Source organism: Suricata suricatta, chromosome 9 (assembly GCF_006229205.1).
Source record: "Suricata suricatta isolate VVHF042 chromosome 9, meerkat_22Aug2017_6uvM2_HiC, whole genome shotgun sequence".
Taxonomy (NCBI): Eukaryota; Metazoa; Chordata; class Mammalia; order Carnivora; family Herpestidae; genus Suricata; species Suricata suricatta.
This window is the reverse complement of record NC_043708.1, coordinates 29,180,095-29,199,203: the sequence shown is the minus strand read 5'-3', so window position 1 is coordinate 29,199,203 and position 19,109 is coordinate 29,180,095. Positions and strand designations below refer to the sequence as shown.

The 19,109-nt window shown below is 40.2% G+C and overlaps 1 protein-coding gene across 4 annotated transcripts in view; it reads left to right on the top strand.

Annotated features, from left to right (window-relative positions):
* The window catches only part of SIPA1L1 (signal induced proliferation associated 1 like 1), a 365,455-nt gene that overhangs the window by 26,360 nt on the left and 319,986 nt on the right, over positions 1 to 19,109 (top strand). For all 4 annotated transcript variants that reach the window (XM_029952089.1, XM_029952096.1, XM_029952095.1 and 1 more), the window contains one exon: positions 8,132 to 8,213. The gene's annotated coding sequence lies outside the window, so the exon portion shown is untranslated. The remainder of the gene's footprint in view (positions 1 to 8,131; positions 8,214 to 19,109) is intronic.

Here is a 19,109-nt window from a genome sequence, read left to right as displayed (position 1 = left end):
CCCAAACTGGCCAGTGCCTGATCTGGAAATCTGAAAAATAGAGGAGTATCCATCAGATGATCAGGAAGATGAAAGGTCCCAGAACCATGTGGAGAAATGTGAAGCCAAAACAGAACGGGCTTATTGTTCAGCGAACCACAACAACTAATAATTTATGGCTCGAACCCACAAACATAATTGAACCAGGCAAGGCTCTATAATTAATAAATGAGTTAACTCAATATTTATTAAGTGCCTACTATCGACATAAGGCATTGTTGTAGGCTCTGGGGACTCAGTACATGCTCAGCAAAATGGACAAAATACTTGTGCTCATAGAACTTGAGTTTAGTGTCTGGAGACAGACAATAAGCAAGATAAGTTTGTAGAATGTATCTAGTATGTAAAATAGTATTCAGAGATTGACAAGTCCTGGGGAGGAAAAGTAAAGGGTGGGGGAAGGCTGTAAAATACTGGGGAGTGGTGGACATCTTTGTGAAGCCAGGCCAGAGAAAGCCTTATTGAGAAGGTGATTCAAAACAGAACAGAATTTTATATTATAGTATAAAGAACATAAAGAGTGTAAAAAGCACAAGTATGTCGTGGGACAGGTTTTCACAAAGTGAACACATTTCTGTAATCAGTGCTGAGATTAAGAATAGAGTGTTACCGTCCCCTTCCCAAAGTATTACCCTGCTGATCACTAATTCCATCACTTACTGTTTGCCCTTTTGTGATCTTTATGTTAATGTAATCGTGTGCAACATACTCTTTTGTTTCTAGCTTCTTTCATTCAACGTGGTTTTGTGCAGTTCATCCATGTGCTTACAGGGATTTGTAATTCATTCATTTTTGTTGCTGTAGACCATTCCATTGTGTGATGAGGAGGATTCCTCGGCAAGTGAATAGTGCTACCTTTTCTGTGTATGTCTCTTTGGTGACGACACCTGTGGGGGATGGAATGAGAAGTGGACTTGCTGGGTCATGGGGTGTGCATCTCCTCATTTTAGTAGATACTGAGAAACAGCTTTCCAAAGTGGTTATCTGTCGGCCTGGTACAGGAGCTCCACATTCTTGGCAACACTTGGTATTTATTGCCTGCCATTGAACTAGCTGTTCTGGTGGGTGTTAGAGTTATTCCACTGTGGCTTTCATTTGCATTTCCCTGTAGACTTAAGGCAGTTGAGGACTTTTCATATGCTTATTGGCCAGTGTGATGTCACTTTTTGGGGCGATGGAAATGTTCTATGTCTTCAGTTGAGGTGCTGAGAGGTGGTGGTTATGGATGCGTTTTGAGAGCAAGGCTGACATGGTAAGTTCAAGGTCTGGAAGTGGGGTGGGGGAGGGAGGAGCCAGGAATAGCATGAGGTTTTATTTTTATTTTTTGCCTGAGCAACCTGAAGGAGGGGAGGTGGGACCTTGGAGGTAAAGAAGGTACAGAAAATCTGGGAGTGGTACCCAGATTTGCATGTTACAGATCTAATTTTAAAAAAACTTTAGCATTTTTTTGAAGAAAGGCCATTTGAATACCAAAAGAATAGAAAGGACATGGTCTCAGAATAAAGAGCAACACTTTAAATTTCATAAATTTAGCTAGCTTTATGAAATAATCATAAACGAGTCCCCCAGCCCCCCACCCCACCCTTATTTCCCTGAGGTCCTATAGTTGTGGGCATTGATTTGCAGTGTAACTTTGGAAATCACTCATCTGCAGTATTATGGACGTATTTTTTGACTTTGATATTACTGATGAATGAGCATCGTATCCATCCTTAAAACCTGCAGTAGATTGAGGTTAGAGTCTAAATATGAGAAGCCATAAAAAAACTTCAAAGTAGGGCGTGTGTCATTTCTAGCCCAGAAATACTTCATTTCTTAAAAGAGAGAGAGAGAGAGAGAGCGAGCGAGTGAGCCAGATACATCTCAAGGGCACATATGGTGCACGTGTAATCATAGTAAAGCTCCATACTCCTCTTAGCAACTTCCTTGCCCAGAGGCTCATGAAATTGTTTCTCAAATTTTGTTTTGAAGAAGCCAAGCTCTGAGTTTTCTTTAGCAAGTTGATTTGCTTCATCCTTAGAGAAAAATAGAATTATTTTTGACTTTTGTGTATTTCCATTCCCCCCACCACCAGTGTGAAATTAGCTAAGTGTGCTGCAGAATGTTTGATAGAAGTAGTGGGGGCAGCCGGAAGGGGGCTGTGGTGGAGTCTCGGAGCGCCTGTGGCCCAGAGCAAGGTGGGCGCGAACTTCAGTAGACTCATCTAGAATCTCTATTGACGCATATTTGTGCTCTCCTTTGAATCGAATACCCACTTTCAGTTTGGCAGAGCTCTGAGTCACCTTCTGAACGAGTATCAGTGTCATTGAGTGGCTTCGGAAGTGTGTAAGTGATCTTTTACATAAAAGTTTTGCCTTGGAGTATTACCTGAGAAATATGTGCAGTTTGATAGTACAGTTTGATAGTTTGATATGTGCAGAGTAATCTGACTATTCAGAGATATCAAATGTCCTTTGCAAGATTCTCCTGCCATTTCAGAGAACAGTATTACTAACCACTGATGGCTTTTCTCATCTTTGTCAACTGATTTTATGGGACTTACTGTCTTTCTACCAAGAAGAGAATTTTAACACAAGTTATCACTTCTGGGTGTTTCCATCTGCTTTTGATGTGAGATAATAGGGTTATTTTTTAGTTACTTGATGTGCCTGTGGTTTTAACATTTTGATCATACCCGGAGGGATGGGTGAGGGTAAGTGAAAAGTTCATTGCTGCTTGTGAATTAAGTTGTGCCTTGGCGTAGAGTGCTAATCATTTTGGCATTGCAACACAGCATTAGATCACCTTGTCGGCAGTTTGGGAATGTTTGGGAAAGTGCTCTCTAATACTACAGGCTTCTCCATAAACATGAGCTAGTATAGAAAGTGATGTTTATTGTATCCTGTTCTCAAATATTTCGCCAAGTTACTGTCATCGGACTCTTTATTGATAGAAAATTAGTTAGGCAAAAATCATTTTCTTCTCCTTGCATGGCAGAGGTGATGAAATTTATGAGAAAGTGCATATAAGGAAAGGTTGGAAGTGTTGATTATAGATTTGAGCCCTGGCTGGAAACAAAGAACGCTTGACTTATAGTGGAATGTTCTGTGTGTTAACTCATGTCTTTCAATCTCGGCTCTCGTATATGGAAATAATGAAAGGGATATGTGCCGCGTGCATTGGTCAGGGTTTTTGGTTACAGACGCTGAGATCTGTTCTAGTGAGTGAAAGCAGAAGGGGATTTATGAGGGTGATAGGTAGCTTAGCAAATTGTCAGGAGGGCTGAAGAGAGAGCCTGTAGGCAGAGTTTCTGGGAATGGTGGCCAGTACTGCCCCGTGGAACTGGCCCTCTGAGGGGGCTCCAAACCAGGAAGCCGGAGCCAGATCCCTGCACGCCGCCAGCAAGTGGCTGCTCCACCTTGCTCTTTTCCCACGTGAGGTGACTCTGTCCTGAAGGAGTCCCATGTGGTGCGCAGGGCGGGCAGAACCTTATTCACAAGCCTGCCAATACTGTAGGGCAAAGAAAACCAGAAACCAAATCCTTTCACCCCAAAGCAGTTTGCTTTCTTTTTAACTCTACATTAGGAAGGTGAGCTTTCCACAGAAAGGTGCTGGTGAACAGTGGTGAGAGGAAGTACAGATGTGGGGCCTCTGAATAAGATGCTTATCACAGCTCCTATTTGTAATAATATAGCAGTAAGAATACTGATGGGTTACGAGTAACTTTGAAGGAAGCCTACCGTTTAAAAACACGCTTTTTAAAATTGGGGGTGGTAGTGTGCAAGGAATATTTAAAATCCCAGCAGGTGCGTGCTTGTGTTACTTTGGGATTTCCGTATTAGTTTAATAAGAGTTATGTTGATAATAAAGCCAAGTACTGTCTTTTTTTTTTTTTTAACAAGTTCTTTTGTCCTTGGTGAATCTTTTGATCCGAGAGGAAGAGTTAAGACTCCCTGCATGGGTCAATGTAAATTCATTACTTTCTCAGAAGAACAAAGTGTATGGATCTGTGATGGTGGGTTAGTATTACTGTAATTTTTCCGAATGTGATTATTTACCCAACTTTTTTTCTGAAATGGATCTAGCCCTGGAAGGGATTTGGAAATCATGGTCCAGTGCCCTGATTGTATAGTTGAGGAAATCGAAGGCCAGGGAGTAAAGAGGTTTGCTCAGAGTTGACGGCTGGTTGGTGGGGGAGGCCTCTGGATTCCACAGCCTGCCTGGTCTTTCCCCAGGAACCCCTCTGGGAAAACACTGGTTTCTTCCCATTGGGACAAAGCCCCGCTGCCTCCTGGGCTCTTGTGCAGAGATTTAAGTCCTGGTGTCATAGTTTGGATGTTTCAGTGGGTTGTTGGTTGGATAATACTGCTTGCTATTTTCTTATGCGTCAAGTAATACTTGGAAATTTGTTCTTGAGTTTTAAGGAAAATGGATCACAGAAGAAAGAATTTTGCTCAAACTAACACTGGGGTGGGCAGGGGGATGGGGGGCGGGAAAGGAGAAACCCAAGCAATGAGCATGCCTAATTGAAGATGTCAGTTTCACTTGGTAAACTGACCCGCAGAAATGAAGGGGGTGTACACACAGCTCTGTTTATATTTCTGAGCTGGCCATAAATTTGCTCATATGCCATTCTTTTGTTGAGGCATTGCTGGTACATGCAGTCAGCACAAGGTAAAAATTACTAGGAACTTAACTCACTTCTCAGCTCCTTCAGGTCTGTGCTCAGGTGCCAGCTCTGCTGTGAGCCCTTCTTCCCGCTTAAGATTGCAGGTCACCTTCCCTTCAGTCACTCCTGAATCCCCTTATTCTGCTGCCCTGAGCTCCTGTTCCATAGCACATAGTCCCTCTTGCTCTATATATGTATCTCCCATGTCATTTGTCTGTATATTAAGTTTACTGATGATGAGTACATAGTATATATCATGTCTGTATTATGTCCATGTATTCTGTGTGTTGTGTGTTTCCACTACATTACAACCTCTGTGAAGGCAGACTTCTGTCAGCTCATGTATTCCCAGCAAGAAGAGTAAGTGGTGTCTTCCCGTAAGAGGTAGTCAGTATACGAATGCATGAACTAGGCCGAAGCAGCTGCTCTTTAGGGTTTCTACTAGTAAAATGCCAAGTTCACAGTCCTTATGTTTATATTTTATTTATGAACTCACGGGGAATGGCAAAATCGCCAATTGGTACGCAAAGAAAATAAGAGTAGGAGTTATGTTATAAACAGTTTTCTGGAACTTCCTTGCTTATTTGGCAATAAGCAAGTAGCTCAGTTTCAGATGGAAAAAAGTCATTATATTTTCACATATTATCAGTGGGACATGGAACACATTCATTAGACTTTAAAATGTAGATTACTAAATGGTCAAAATGTACACAGAGATTCTCAGATACAGATTTGGATGGTAGCTGGTTTTCAATGTAATTGATAAAAAGCTTTTTGTTTTCAGGATTGGTTTCAGAGTATCAGGGTCCTGTGGCGGCAGGGGTGGGAACAGGAAGGAATCACGGCCGGGAGAGTTGGAAAAATACTTAGCAGTCATCCGATGTGAAAGTGCATTTCCACACCTGTTCCAAGAAGTTGAAATACAAGACAGGGAGATACATTTAATGCAGATCCAGTCCATCATGGTCTAAAATTTTCACTTATCTAACCTGGTAGTAGCTTCCTGCTAAGTTCTGGGGCATAATGTAACTTTTAAATATACATTTTTTATTGTTTAAGGATATATTTGACTTTTAGGATTCAAGGATGATCCTTAATGTCTTAGGAAGATGTTAAGAAACCTAGAAAATATCTTGGAAATAGATTCTTCTGACTTTTTATGTCTACTTAAGCCCAAAGGGTAAATGACTTGCCCGACATCACAAAATAAGTCTGGTAGAATTGGTACTCGTTTTTGTTACAAGTTTTAACTGAAGTGTCTTTAAGAAGAGAGGAGTATCCAGGTCTTGGAGATAACCTACAGGCAATTATGAATTTGTTCAGAGATTTATGTTTTATCTTAAAAGTTTCAAAATTCATGCAGATATTTCATCCTATGCAAATTGCATTCTTCTCTTTTTATGTGTCCAAGCATGCACATTTTGTGTTTGAGGAATTGTCATCTAGAATCAGAGGAAGTGAACAGAATGAAAGGTCACCTTACGTATTGTCTGAGAAGTGTTTAAAGAATCAGAGTCTTACAACTACAGTGGAGGAATGAATCTACCTGATCTGCTCTGAAGTTAAAAATGTATTATAATAGAGGAAATTAATTATAGTGCAGTGAAAATACCTTGTTTAGGAAATACTTTTAGCCTCAACTTGGGAAGAATGGATTGCTATTTTTGTCAGTTCAGCATTCTGTAAATGAAGTAAGGCATCATGCTTTGTATTTTTTTGCTAGAGGTACAGGTTTGGAAGCGATGGGTTTTTTTTTAAAAGAGAACGAATGCTTTTGTATGTAATTTTGTACTTACGGTTTCCCTAAAGATTAGATCATGTTTGTGTGGAGAAAGACAGCCAGCCCCTCCTTACTACCTCTTCCGCAAGCAGGGAATTACTCTGAAGGTTTTGCTTCTTAATCTTTTGTGTTAATCTTTTTTTTTCTTGCAACACATGGTTAAATGAGATTTTTTATCCTGCGAACTGATTTGTAGCTTGATTTTAATATTCTCCACAATATCGTTTCCACAGTTGACTAAAGAGCGGGGTGTGATACGAAGAGCCCTGGGCTGGCAGTCAGGAGACTGACTTAATCTTATCTGTGGGATGAGGGTTTTATAGTGGTAATGGGCTGTTGCAGTCTCTTCCAGCTCCAAGAGCTTATGATATGTATTTGCGCATAATCGGCTTAGTACCTCCATCCCCGTGTATCCTAAAGTTTAAACATACAGACGGTGTGTGTGTTTCAAGTTTCACTGTCTCCCCACGAAGCAGTGTCCTCAGGAGGAATCCTTCGGGGGCCCGTGCCCCTCGCTTCAGTCTGTGGGTTCTCCTGCGCAACAGCTGCGGTGGCTCTGTAGGAACTTGCCGAGCGGTCACCGGTGACTCACGGAAGGCCCTTCTTTCTCTGCTGAGCAGCATAAGCTCCATGAGCCTCTTAGCATTTCTGTGACAACCCCCCGAGGGTGTGAGGAATTTTCAGATGGGGCCTGGAATCTTGAGGAACTGGACAGTTGCCGCCCTTGAGCAGTTTGTATCCATGTTGCAGGTAGCCATCTAAATTTTTGAGGTCTTATATTTGCAGACCTTCCACTGATCAGAGGTGTAGATGGGAGGAAGCCTGTGGCAGAAGGGTATCCATGATTGTTTGACCATGCTGTGTCACGTCCTGTGGTCTCTTTCTCCTTGAAGGTGTCCCGTGGTGTGTGTGTTTTCAGCTGTGTGTGTCACACTGGCTAGTTTACTAGCTCTAGGTGGATACGCAGAAATACCCTGCAGAATTACTGGATCCATGTCCCGATCCGGCAGAGTTGTATGTTTGGAAGCCCAAATACAGTATGTGTTGGCAGGCACGTCCTGGCACACGATGAGTGCCTTGTGGGTGGGAAGAAGCGCAGCTATATGGTTTAGGTGACTGGGCCGGAAGCCCGGCTCCGTGATCGCGCTGCAGCTGGAGTTCAGTACCCAACACAGACTCGTAGTCACTGTTCTAGAGATCGTGGCTCCAAAGTCAGAGACCGTTGTGAAGCCCTGAATTATCTTGTGATGCAGCGCTCTCTTTCTTTTTCACATCTTCTGAGTTTGAAGTTTTGAAGACTTGAAGTTTTGTGCTCAAATACAGTCTGGATGGAGTAAGGTTAAAGATTTCCTTGGAGGCTGAAGAAAGCCTTCATTTCTCTTTCATTTCCCCAAGGTATGACAGTATTAGAGCAGATGGAAGGGCTGGAGTTCGAGCTGAAGTTGTGTGAAAACTTCCTCAGCCAATTGGCTGACTCTTAATGGTGAGACAGGAAGAACCACCCACGTTTTCCATTTTGGATTTGAGTCACAGAAAACAGGTTTCCTGCAGAAACCATTTGGCTTCAACAAGTGTACGGAAATCTCATCTTTGATCAGATTGATGCTTTTATCTTCATTGTGCATATATTTCCAATTAATTATTTCCCCTTTTTTAATCCATAGGTTCAGTTTCAAATGTGAATGACAGTAAACTAATATCCAAGATTTCTGTACAAGAAGTTGATCAAAAGGACTGTACTTTCAGGTAAGGAGCTGATTTTACTTTATCTTTGATAATACACAGCTGCTTTGGCAGGAGTCTGGCATGCCCCCTACCTCCTTTCACATGAATAGAAGTATAGATGAATTTTTTTAAAGGCAGCAAATTGACTACTCTAGACAGGTTTCTACCTGTTTGGGATTACCTGCGAGGTGTCCGTGTTGTTGGCTACGTAAAACCATTAGAGAAGCAATATGTGATGGCAATCAACACTCATATGTACTCATTTAAAATGGCTTGTAAGGTTGTATTTAAGTTTTCATTTTTTTAGGTGGAGGAAATCATCCTTTCTTCTAATACCTACCCTTTCCTTCCCATGATTGATCGAGTTTTCTGTCATCTGTCTTATTTTCCATGTATTTGAAGTTTAACAACATCGATGGTTTTCAGATTAATTTCTCTACCTCTGTGGCATCCCAAAATACGAGAATAGTACTGGCCATAAGAGATTATAGAAAAAAGTCCTATACTTGAAATACTTTGGAATTTACAGGGCTAGTATTTCGAAATGAATTTCCCCCTGGAGGAAAGGGAACTGTGCAGACCAGACACATACCCCCAATCAAAAAACACCCCACATTTGCACAGAAAACCTTGTACTGAGTTGGGATTGTCATAGTTTTCTGGATACAAATGAAAGCATATTTCACAGAAGTCATATATTGGCTTTTTAACCAATCACCTAGTTTTCCTAAATAATTTTGAGGTATTGAGTGCTCCTCCCATCCCCATATAGCTTTTGCACCTCTTTAGGATGGTTATTTTCCAAGTTTAAAATATGTAAAACTCCATTTTAAATATTAGCATCCTTTGAAGAGGGACCGTGGCAACTGGGTGAGTAATGCACAAATCACTTCTCAGCGGAGCGCTGTGGGATGGCTCCTGCAGCGGGTTCCGTCTCCTGACTGTGTTACCAGTGAACAGAAATTAGCAAAACATGAGCGCGCCAGCAAAGAGAGCTCAGTAGAGACAAACTGGCTAGAGATTTGTAACAAGCTGCAGATGGTGTGTGGACATAATTTCTTTCCAGTCCATCCTGGGATCGGCTTAGTCAGACCTCTGTAGTAGCTCTTAACTCACCTCCCTGCACGGCTCTTCTCTGTGGGGTGGGATCCCCTCACTCTCTGCTGAGCTTTCTTGGGCCTCTCCCCACCGCATACCACGGTGGTTCTCGAAACTTTTGGGTCTCAGAAACCCTAGCATTAAAATTGTTGAAGCCCCAAGAGAGCTTTAGTGTTTATGTTGATTATATCCATCACTATTTACTGTTTTGATATAGAGAAAAATTTAGAACATAAAAATATCCAAGCTTGCATTCCCTTAGCTACAGAGTGTGATGACATCATTAGTCCTGCAGGTTCTGGCAAACACTGTACATTTAGGAGAGAAAGAGAAGGAAAAGACAAATTGCATACTATTATTTTTAGAAGTTTGATTTATTAGGTATAACTTATATACAGTGAACTCTACACCTTTTTAAGCATTAATTCTTCTCTGGGTTTTGACAAATGCATGTGGTTGTAGAAGATAAGGAACATTTCTATCACCCTAGAATGTTCCTCTGCCCTTAGCCTTATACCCTCTGACCTTTTTTCTGTCTTATAGCTGTGCTTTGTCACAAATGTCATGTAAATGGAACCATAGAATCCTAGCATTTTGAGGCTGGCTTCTTTCACTTAACAACACTTTTGAGATTCATCCATGCTTTTGTGTATATCACGGATTCTTTTTTTTTTTATTGCCAAGTCTTATTCCAGTGATTCCAATGTATGAAAATACTGCAGTTTGTCCATTTACCAGTTGGAGAACATTTGGGCTCTTCCTAGGTTTTGGTAGTGATGTGTTCCAGTGTTTAACCTCACAGACCCCCTGCAAGGGTCTCAAGAACCCTCAGGAGCTGGAAACTTCTCTGAGGACCTCTGGCCATCCTGAACCAGTGGTCTGCGTGTGATGTGCCCTCTGTCTAGAACACTGGGATCTGCCTCGAGGGTCTCCTCTGTGCAGGCCTTTCTGAGCCCTCGTCCTACCGTCACCCCTTGGTCCCCACCTCTGCTGTGCCTGTCCCCGGGGCTCGGCAGTTCCTGAGGACGTGGTAGCTTCCCTGCCTCTGGAGAGCGATGCCTTCGCTCTCGGTCCCAAGCACATGCCTGGTAGATGTTGGAATGGATAAATTATAATTCCTTTACATTTGTGAGGCTTTTTATTATTTTATAAGAGACTTTCCCATAAAACATTTATCCCCCATTTTAGCTCTGCAAAGTATATATATATTGCAAGTGAGTTTTAAATATATATATTTTAAATTTTCATCAGATAAGGATATCTTTGGTCTTTACCAAGCTGTACTTTAGAATCACCCAGGAAGCTTTTAATAAACATACTAATGACCCAGATTAAATCCTAATCTCTGGAGATCAGGCTTGAGTAGTCCTATTATTTAAAAAAAATTGCTGTTGCACCTACTGTGCAGCCCACAGAGGATCAGTGTCCTAGAATTTGGTTTACCATGAAGTCTTAGCGATGATGCCATTGAGACTGGAATGCCTTTTCCTCCACATTCCAGACTCTCCCGCGAGTGGAAGCACTGTAGAGATCAGAGAGCCTGACTGTAAGAGGACCATGTTTTCAGTTTATGGTGGTGCCGCACCGTGAGGCCCGGAACAGTGAATTTAGGGTCGGGGGGGCTGTGTTTCTGTGTTGACTCTGCATTTATTAACCATGCAGTATTAAATACCTAAGTCTGTTCTCAGGGTTTTTTGTTGTTGGTGGTGGTTTTTTTTTTTTTAGAGAGAGAGAGCTTGTGTCCATGTGCATGGGGGAGGGGCAGTGGGAATGAGAGAATCCTCAGGGGGTTCCTTGCCCATCATGAGCCCTGCCTGACTCCCGCGGGTCAATCCCACACCTTTGAGATCTTGACCTGAGCTGAAATCAAGAGTTGGATGCTTAGCCAGCCGAGCCACCTAGGCACCTCAGAGTCTGTTCCCACTTTTGAAATAAAGATACTACCTTAAATTCTAGAAGTTTATTGTGAGGATCAAATTAGATACTGTGTTAAGAGATTTTAAAGGATTTATATAAAGGATTGCAAAATCCTTTTGTAAACTATAAAATGCTTTCTAAAACTTTTTACTTAATTTTAGTCCAGTGTATTTATTGGCTACCTTTCCTTGAGGTTTATAAGTTACACAAATAATATATGAATATGGTCTCATTGAAATAGTGAAATAAAAGAATTATGCAGAAAAAAACCAAGAGGTTGTCATGGGTTGTAAACTTTTGATCTTTTGCATGTAAGGTAAGTGCATGAATATGTATGCATGTGACATACTTTTTTTTGGTTGTATTAACATAGAGTCATATATTTTGTATGTTTTTTTAATTTCTCAATGTCTTCGATCATTCTGTATTAGGATATATAAATCCCTCTCATTCTTCTTATAGCTGGATAATTTTTTCATATATTTTCATATTGTTGAACATTTAGTCTATTTCCAGTTTTTTACTTTCATCAAAAGTGCTAGTGAACATTCTTAGCTTTTATTAAACCATTAGTTAATTCTTTGTAAAGCATTTATTCTGTTTTACAGATACTGGGAGATAAAATAGTAAATGTTTTGTGTATGAAATCTTAGACATTTTCTCTTCAAGTCGGGATAGAACTTACACTTAAAAAAATTGTGGTAAAATATACTAGACCTCGGAGAACTCTTTCATATGATCTTGGTAAATCTTGTTTGTTTTACTTCTGTGTTGTTATCCTGTCATTACTTGGATAGACTTTTAAAGGCTAGTGTGTATATTTCTTCACTCCCTTAGGTGTGATTTTTTCCATACTGTTCCCTTGAGTAATAACTGCAGTGCAGCAGTAATGGCCAGTACCTGCTTACGCTCCGCACTCTGCTAAGGGCTTGTTCTCTGCGTGGTCTCATTTCTTCCTCTTAGTAACTGAGTGCAATTGGTGGTGGTCTCCAGGTTAAGCATTTAAAGATGGAGGATCAGAGAGGTCAGATCACTTGCCCAAGGCTAGTTATGGGTCTAGGATTCAAAGGTCCTGCTTCCAACCATGATGCTAAACAGTCTGCCAGGATTTCACTTAATCAGAGATGGTACTTTTATTTATGACGTCACAAATTACTTTGTTATGTGTATATTGTGCTTTAAAAATTTTAAACATTATTTATTTAAAAATTTTTTAAAATGTATTATTTATTTTTGAGAGGGAGAGAGACAGCGTGAGCAGGGGAGGGTCAGAGAGAAAGGGAGACACAGAATCTGAAGACAGGCTCCAGCTCTGAGCTAGCTGTCAGCACAGAGCCCGACACAGGGCTCGAACACACAGACTGTGAGATCATGACCTGAGCCAAAGCCAGACGCTTAACCGACTGAGCCACCTAGGCGCCCCATAAACATTATTTAGTTTTGAGAGAGAGAGCAAGAGCGAGCAGGGGAGGTGGCCGAGAGAAAGGGAGACACAGAATCCAAAGTAGGCTCCAGGCTCGGAGCTGTCAGTAGAGCCCAACACGGGACTCACACTTGCAGACCTTGAGATCATGACCTGAGCTGAAGTTGGACGCTCCATCGACTAAGCCACCCAGGTGCCCCTATTTTGCTTTTTTAATACCAGTAATAATTTCACCTGTGCAGAAATAGTCTATACTTTAGAGTATTCATTTTTGTAGTAAGTATAATAAAAGCAACATAGTAAGTAATAAATGTAAATGCTTATTGAATATAATAAGTGGTATTTTGGGGTGAAAGAGGCCAGTAGATGGGGAATTAATGTTGAGTTCTATTTATTAACTAACAGGATAACTTTGGTAGATGAATGCTGTTTCCTCACTGATAACATATATTGGACTAAATAGTTTACTTAATCAGCCATCAGTCCTGAATTATACTAGTATGAATAAGAAAATTCGTCAGTGGTAATGTAGATGAATTGTGAAATGGAATTCTAATGCTTCCCCTGACCTGAGTAATAAGGAGAATACTTCCGGAAGGGTTTGTTCAGTCATGAGGATCGCAAGATTAGAATGATCTCTCTCTGTGTTGATGAGAGCACCAGAATGCAGCCTCAAAGTTCTTTAAACACATTGAAATATATGTTCTTATAATTTTATTGAAGGCATAGTGTTGAGTATTGTGAGTGGCCCTGGGTGGTTATTTCTCAGTAATGATTATTATAGATGGAGTTTTAGTCAAGATGTGGTTTCCCATATTCTTTGTGTACTTTACGTCACTTTTCCCTTGAGAGATGGAACCGAGGTCTAAGTGGCATGGTCTGGAGCACACGCAGTGGTGAGTGTCAGCTTCTTAACCCTTACTCAGTCTCCTTAAAGCGTCTCTCCATTTTAAGCATGGTTGACATAGATCTTTTTCTGGATTCTCAGCCTCTGAGACTGAACTCTTTATTATTTTTTTTAAGAAGTAAGAAAACTTACAGCAGAATTCAAACAGCATTTCATCTCATTCCCAGTTTTTAATTTATAAGCATTTTTAAAAGGAAATATTTTTGGCTGATACATATTTGACACTTGGCCAACAGAAGAGAATGAGCGTGTTGCTTCGTCTCCCCTTGTGGATTTGTTGCGTACGATGCCTCTGGCTCCACAAAGCGAGCTCAGAGCCGAGGAAGCATTGGGTGGTCGTGACTTTGAGTTGCTGGTGATCTGCACTGGGCTCCAGGGCAGCCTACTCCGTGTAGCACATTTTATTAGTGTTCTCAGATTCATCGTTTTTTCTCTTATTTCTAGATTGACTGATCTGCTTGGATAGATCCGGAAACAGAAACAACATTGTTTCTGAGATGACACACCCCACCCTTCAGAGGAATTCATTTCTTTTCAGAATTTGGGTTTTGTTATTTTTATCCGTGTCCCGTACTGTAATTTTCAGCTTTTAGAATTTAAATGTCAAGTACATTCTGCTGCAGTGACTAAGGGGCATTATGTAAGGATTTACAGCCTCCCCACCCCACCCCCCATTTTTAGTATGTGGACATCACATTCCTTGGCCTATGCTTTGTTTTGCATCTGTATTTCAGTGTAACCCTAACAAGTTCATTCAAGCAGTGGTTCGACTGAGGTTAAGTGGCGTTATGGTTGTTTGGCAGGATATGGCCATAAACACTTCTCTTAAACACGGAATGGCCCGAGGTGGCTGTAACGTTCAATTGCATAATCACAGATTACGCTTGACAAACACAGGGATGAGTCCACGGGCCACATACATCTGCAGTGAGAAATTGCCCCACAGCGTGGAGTCCACTGTAGAAACTATCTGTTGAGTTCCCTTGAGTGTTTTTTTAGATAATTACCATAATATCATTCATTTAATTGGAATGTTTCTGATTAGATGGAAGTATGAATAGCGTTTCAGGGTTTCCAGAAAGCCTCCCACCTGACATCTAAAGGAATGAGTTAAAATGTTACAAGTGTTTTAAAATACATGATGTTTCTCAAAAATTTGTCTATTTTCTCCTCTCATTCTTCCCTCCCTTCCTGGTATTTTTGTGACGTGAAATCTCTTTTGCAAAACGTACCGTCAGAAATAATTCACTTTCTAGAGGTTGGATGGGGTGGAGTGTAGAGTCCTTCTATCTGAAATGCCTGGTAATTGTCCATTGATGTAACCTCTGTGTGAATGTGAGGAACTGGTCTTGGGAGCTCTTAGATGGTACTGGAAAATACTGCAGGTTACTGAGGTGACTGTGGGCAGCCGAGGAATGGACACAAAGTTGCCTATTGTGTGTGGAAAGGCCTTTGGGGCATATTATATATTCTTTGAGGCTAATGTGAATATTTAAAACACTTTTTTCCATTTTATTTATTTATTTTAGCAAGAGCTTGGGGAAGAGGGGAAAGGAGGAGAGAGAGAGAGAGAGAGAGAGAGAGAGAGAGAGAGAGAGAGAGAGGGAGAGAAAGAAAAAGAAAGAGAGAGAATGAATCTTAAGCATCCATACTCAGCGCTGAGCCCCACGTAGGACTCGATCCCACAGCCCTGGGATCATGACCTGAGCTGAAATCAAAAGTCAGATGCTCAACTGACTGAGTCACCCAGGCGCCCCTGATGTGAATATTTGTGAAAAAATGCTTTATTTCCTTAATTGCCATTTTCAGTACTTATCAACAAATTGGGTATACTTGATATGGGACTCAGTGTTTTTATAGTCTTAATTTTTAGTAAATTAAGAAAGACTATAATGTTTTTATTGAACTACTAAATGTTTTTATTGAACTACTTGTTTTTCAAATAGGCATTTTAAATTTACAAGTAGGCATTTAAAAATTTTAAATTGTTTACATACATTTCATGTGTTTTATTCAAACTGATTTTATCTGTAAAACCAAATTCAGTTAAAAATATTTCCTGTCGGAGGCCCCAAGGTTGACACTATAGATTCTTATTTGAAATATTTATTATTTTAAACTTATTATTTATTTACTTTTTTTAGCAAAGCAAGAATATCCCTGGTTTAAATACTACGTAAAATTACGGTTCAGACTTGAGAAGAAAAAGTCCTAGACTCCACCTGTTACTCTTCGGAAGCAGCCATTTTTAGGGTTTTCTTTGTAGCCATTTGTTCTGGCATTTACTGCCATGTATCTAAATAACTTATTTGTGCTCCTGCGGCTTGGCTTTTCAACTCTTAAGCATTATCTTTTAACTATTTCCAGCAGAACATGAGGATTTAACTTTCTGACTTTTCTTTCCCCATCCTCCCAGTGAGAATTTAAAAAGTTAAAAAAAAATCTTTTTAAAATGTTTTATTTATTTAAAAATTTTTTTAATGTTTGTTTATTTTTGAGAGAGAGAAAGAGAGTACAAACAGGGGAGGGACAGAGAGAGAGAGGGAGACACAGAATCTGAAGCAGACTCCAGGCTCTGAGCTGTCAGCAGAGCCCAATGCGGGGCTCAAACTTGTGAACTGCAAGACATGACCTGAGCAGAAGTTGGATGCTTAACCGACTGAGCCCCCCAGGCAACACCCCCCAATTTTTTTTTTTAATTGTAAGTAAGCTCCATGCCCAATATAGGGCTTGAACTTACACATACTCTACTGAAAGACAGGCACCCGCCTCCCAATGGTAATTTTATCTAATTTTTGGCCAAGCTGTAATTTAACGTTTACTGTATTGTTAAAAAAATTTTTTTTAATGTTTATTTATTTTTGAGAGAGAGACAGAGTGTGAGCTGGGGAAGGGCAGAGAGAGAAGGGGAGACAGGATCCGAAGCAGGCTCCGGGCTCTGAGCTGTCAGCACAGAGCCTGACGCGGGGCTCAAACTCTCAAACCGTGAGATCATGACCTGAGCCGAAGTCAGATGCTCAACTGACTGAGCCACCCAGGTGCCTCTGTAGTAGTTGTTTCATATATTTGCTGGAATTTTGCGCATGAACTATCATATGATTTGCAGATAAAGAAGTTTTACTTCTTCCTTTTAGATCTTTATGCCTTTTATTTCTTTTTCTTGCCTTCCTGAATGGCTAGGACCTTCTGTTAGTACTGACTAAAATGTGGCAGGTACACACATTCTTGCCTACTCTGCATCTCAGGGAAAAAAAAGTCAGTCTTTCACCTTTGAGTGTATTACTGGTTTTAGGTGGTTTTTCTTTTTTTAATTTCAGTTTTTCTTAATCAGTTTGAGAAGCTTCTCTAACTCTTCCTGGTTTGTGGGGAGTTTTATCATGAGTGGCTGTTGGATTTTATCAAATACCTTTTCTATATCTGATCCTGATCCTGAGTTTTTCTTCTTTAGACTGTTACATGGATTGATTTTCAAATATTAACCACTTGGGGGTTGACTGTACTTGCGCATAATGTACTTTTTTAATATATTATGAGATTTGATTTGCTAAAATTTTGTGAAGGGTATTTGTGTCTATGTTCACGAAGGATACAGCTCTGTAATTTTTATTTTTTGTAATGTCTGTCAGGCTTTAGTATTAGCATTGTGCTAACCTTATAAGGTGAGTTGGGCAGTGATCCCTCCTCTATTTTCTGAAAAAGTTAAATTTCCTTCTTGAATATTTGATGGAATCTACCAGTGAAATCATCTGGAGTTGTTCTATTGCTGCTTTGGAATATTTTTGACAACAGATTTATTATCTTTGAAAGGTAAAGGGTGACGTAGATTTTCTGTTTCTTCTTGTGCCAATTTTGATAGATTCTATTTTTCTAGAAATCTGTTTGCTTTATGTAAGCTGTGTCCAGTTTGTTGGTATAAAGTTACATATTAAATTCTCTTATCCTCTTAAATGTTGATAAACTCTCTGGTGGTGTATGTTTTTTCATTTTTGGTACTGGTGATTTGTGTTTTGTGTCTATTTTTTATCTAACTAGAAGTCTGTCAGTTTTGACAGTAATTTAAAAAACCTGTATTTTGGTTTTGTTAATTTTCTCTGTTGTTTCTATGTTTTCTACTTCATGACGTCTGTTCTTTAGTATTTTCTTCCTCCTATGTTGGGCTTAGTTTGCGCTGTTCTCTCTGATTTCTTAAGATAGAACATTAGGGTCGTGGTAGTAGATCCTTTTCTAGTTTCTTGAATTAAGCATTAAAGTTTTAAGGTTTCCCTTGTGGTACTATTTTAGCTGCATCCCACAAATTTTGATAAGTTTTATTTTTGTTGCTATTTGATTCAAAATACTGCCTAATTTCCTTTTTGATTTTATCTTTGATCTGTGAATTTTTTAGAAGTGCATTATTTGATTTTTCAGAATTTGGAATTTTCCTAGATAGCTTATTGTTACTGACTTTTAGTTTAATTCTGTGTTTTCAGAGAATATACTTCATGTGATTACAATCCTTTTACGTTTATTGAGACTTACTACATATTGCACCATATGGTCTTTCTTGGTGACGTGCCATGTGCATTTGAAAGGAGTGTGTATGCTTCAGTTTTACATTTCCTATGAATGTCAGTTAGGTCAAGGTGGTTGATATTGTTGTTCGGTCTCCTATGTCTTTCTTGTCTTTCCTGACTTTTTTTTTTTTTTTTTTGGTCTAATTCTATCAATTACTGAAATGGAGTGTCAACATCTGTTACATTAATCCTGCCATTGTCCTTTTCTTTCCTTAATTCTATTTTTGCATTTATTTTGAGATGCATATACATTTATAATTGTCATATCTTAATGATAAATTCTTTCTATTATAATTACAATGTTCTTTTTTTCTCTGGTAATGGTCTTTATCTTAAAAGTTGATTACAGGGGTACCTGGGTGGCTCAGTCCTTTAAGCATCTGACCTCACCTCAGGTCATGTGCTGAAAGCTCAGAGCCTGGAGCTTCCTTTGGATTCTCTCTCTCTCTCTCTCTCTCTCTCTCTCTCTCTGTGTGCAGCTCCCCCCACTCACATTCTGTCTCTGTGTCCCTCTCTCTTTCAAAAATAAACAAAGTTGGTTTCAAACTCAGTGTGCATGGGGGGGGCTAGTGTCTGGTGTTCTTCTCTGGATGGTTAGCTTGAGCCCTGCCATTTCCAGGTGCTGGTTTCTTTTGATCTTTGTTTCAGGTTTGTCACTTTCTCTAGAAGAGTCTTCCAGCCGAGTCTGCAGGGGCACTGGCTCTCTACTGGTAACTTGATGCCTCTAGTTTCCAGGACAGAGACTCGCTGCTCCCCCCACGTAAGCCTGGCCACGTTCTCTCGTTAGTTGCCTGCAGATTAAACCCCGTTCTCATCCTTACTAATAAGTTGTACAGTTGTCGGATTAGGGACTTGGTTCTTTATGTGGCCCCTTAAACCAAACCAATTCCACAGGCTCCCCTCCTCCTTAGGTAGGATCTCAGTTTCTGAGCCATTGTGGAATTCTGCATCATTGACAGATCTTTTTTTTTTAGTTGAATATTCTTCCTGGTGGCGTCTACATTCCTGTCTTCAGCAGT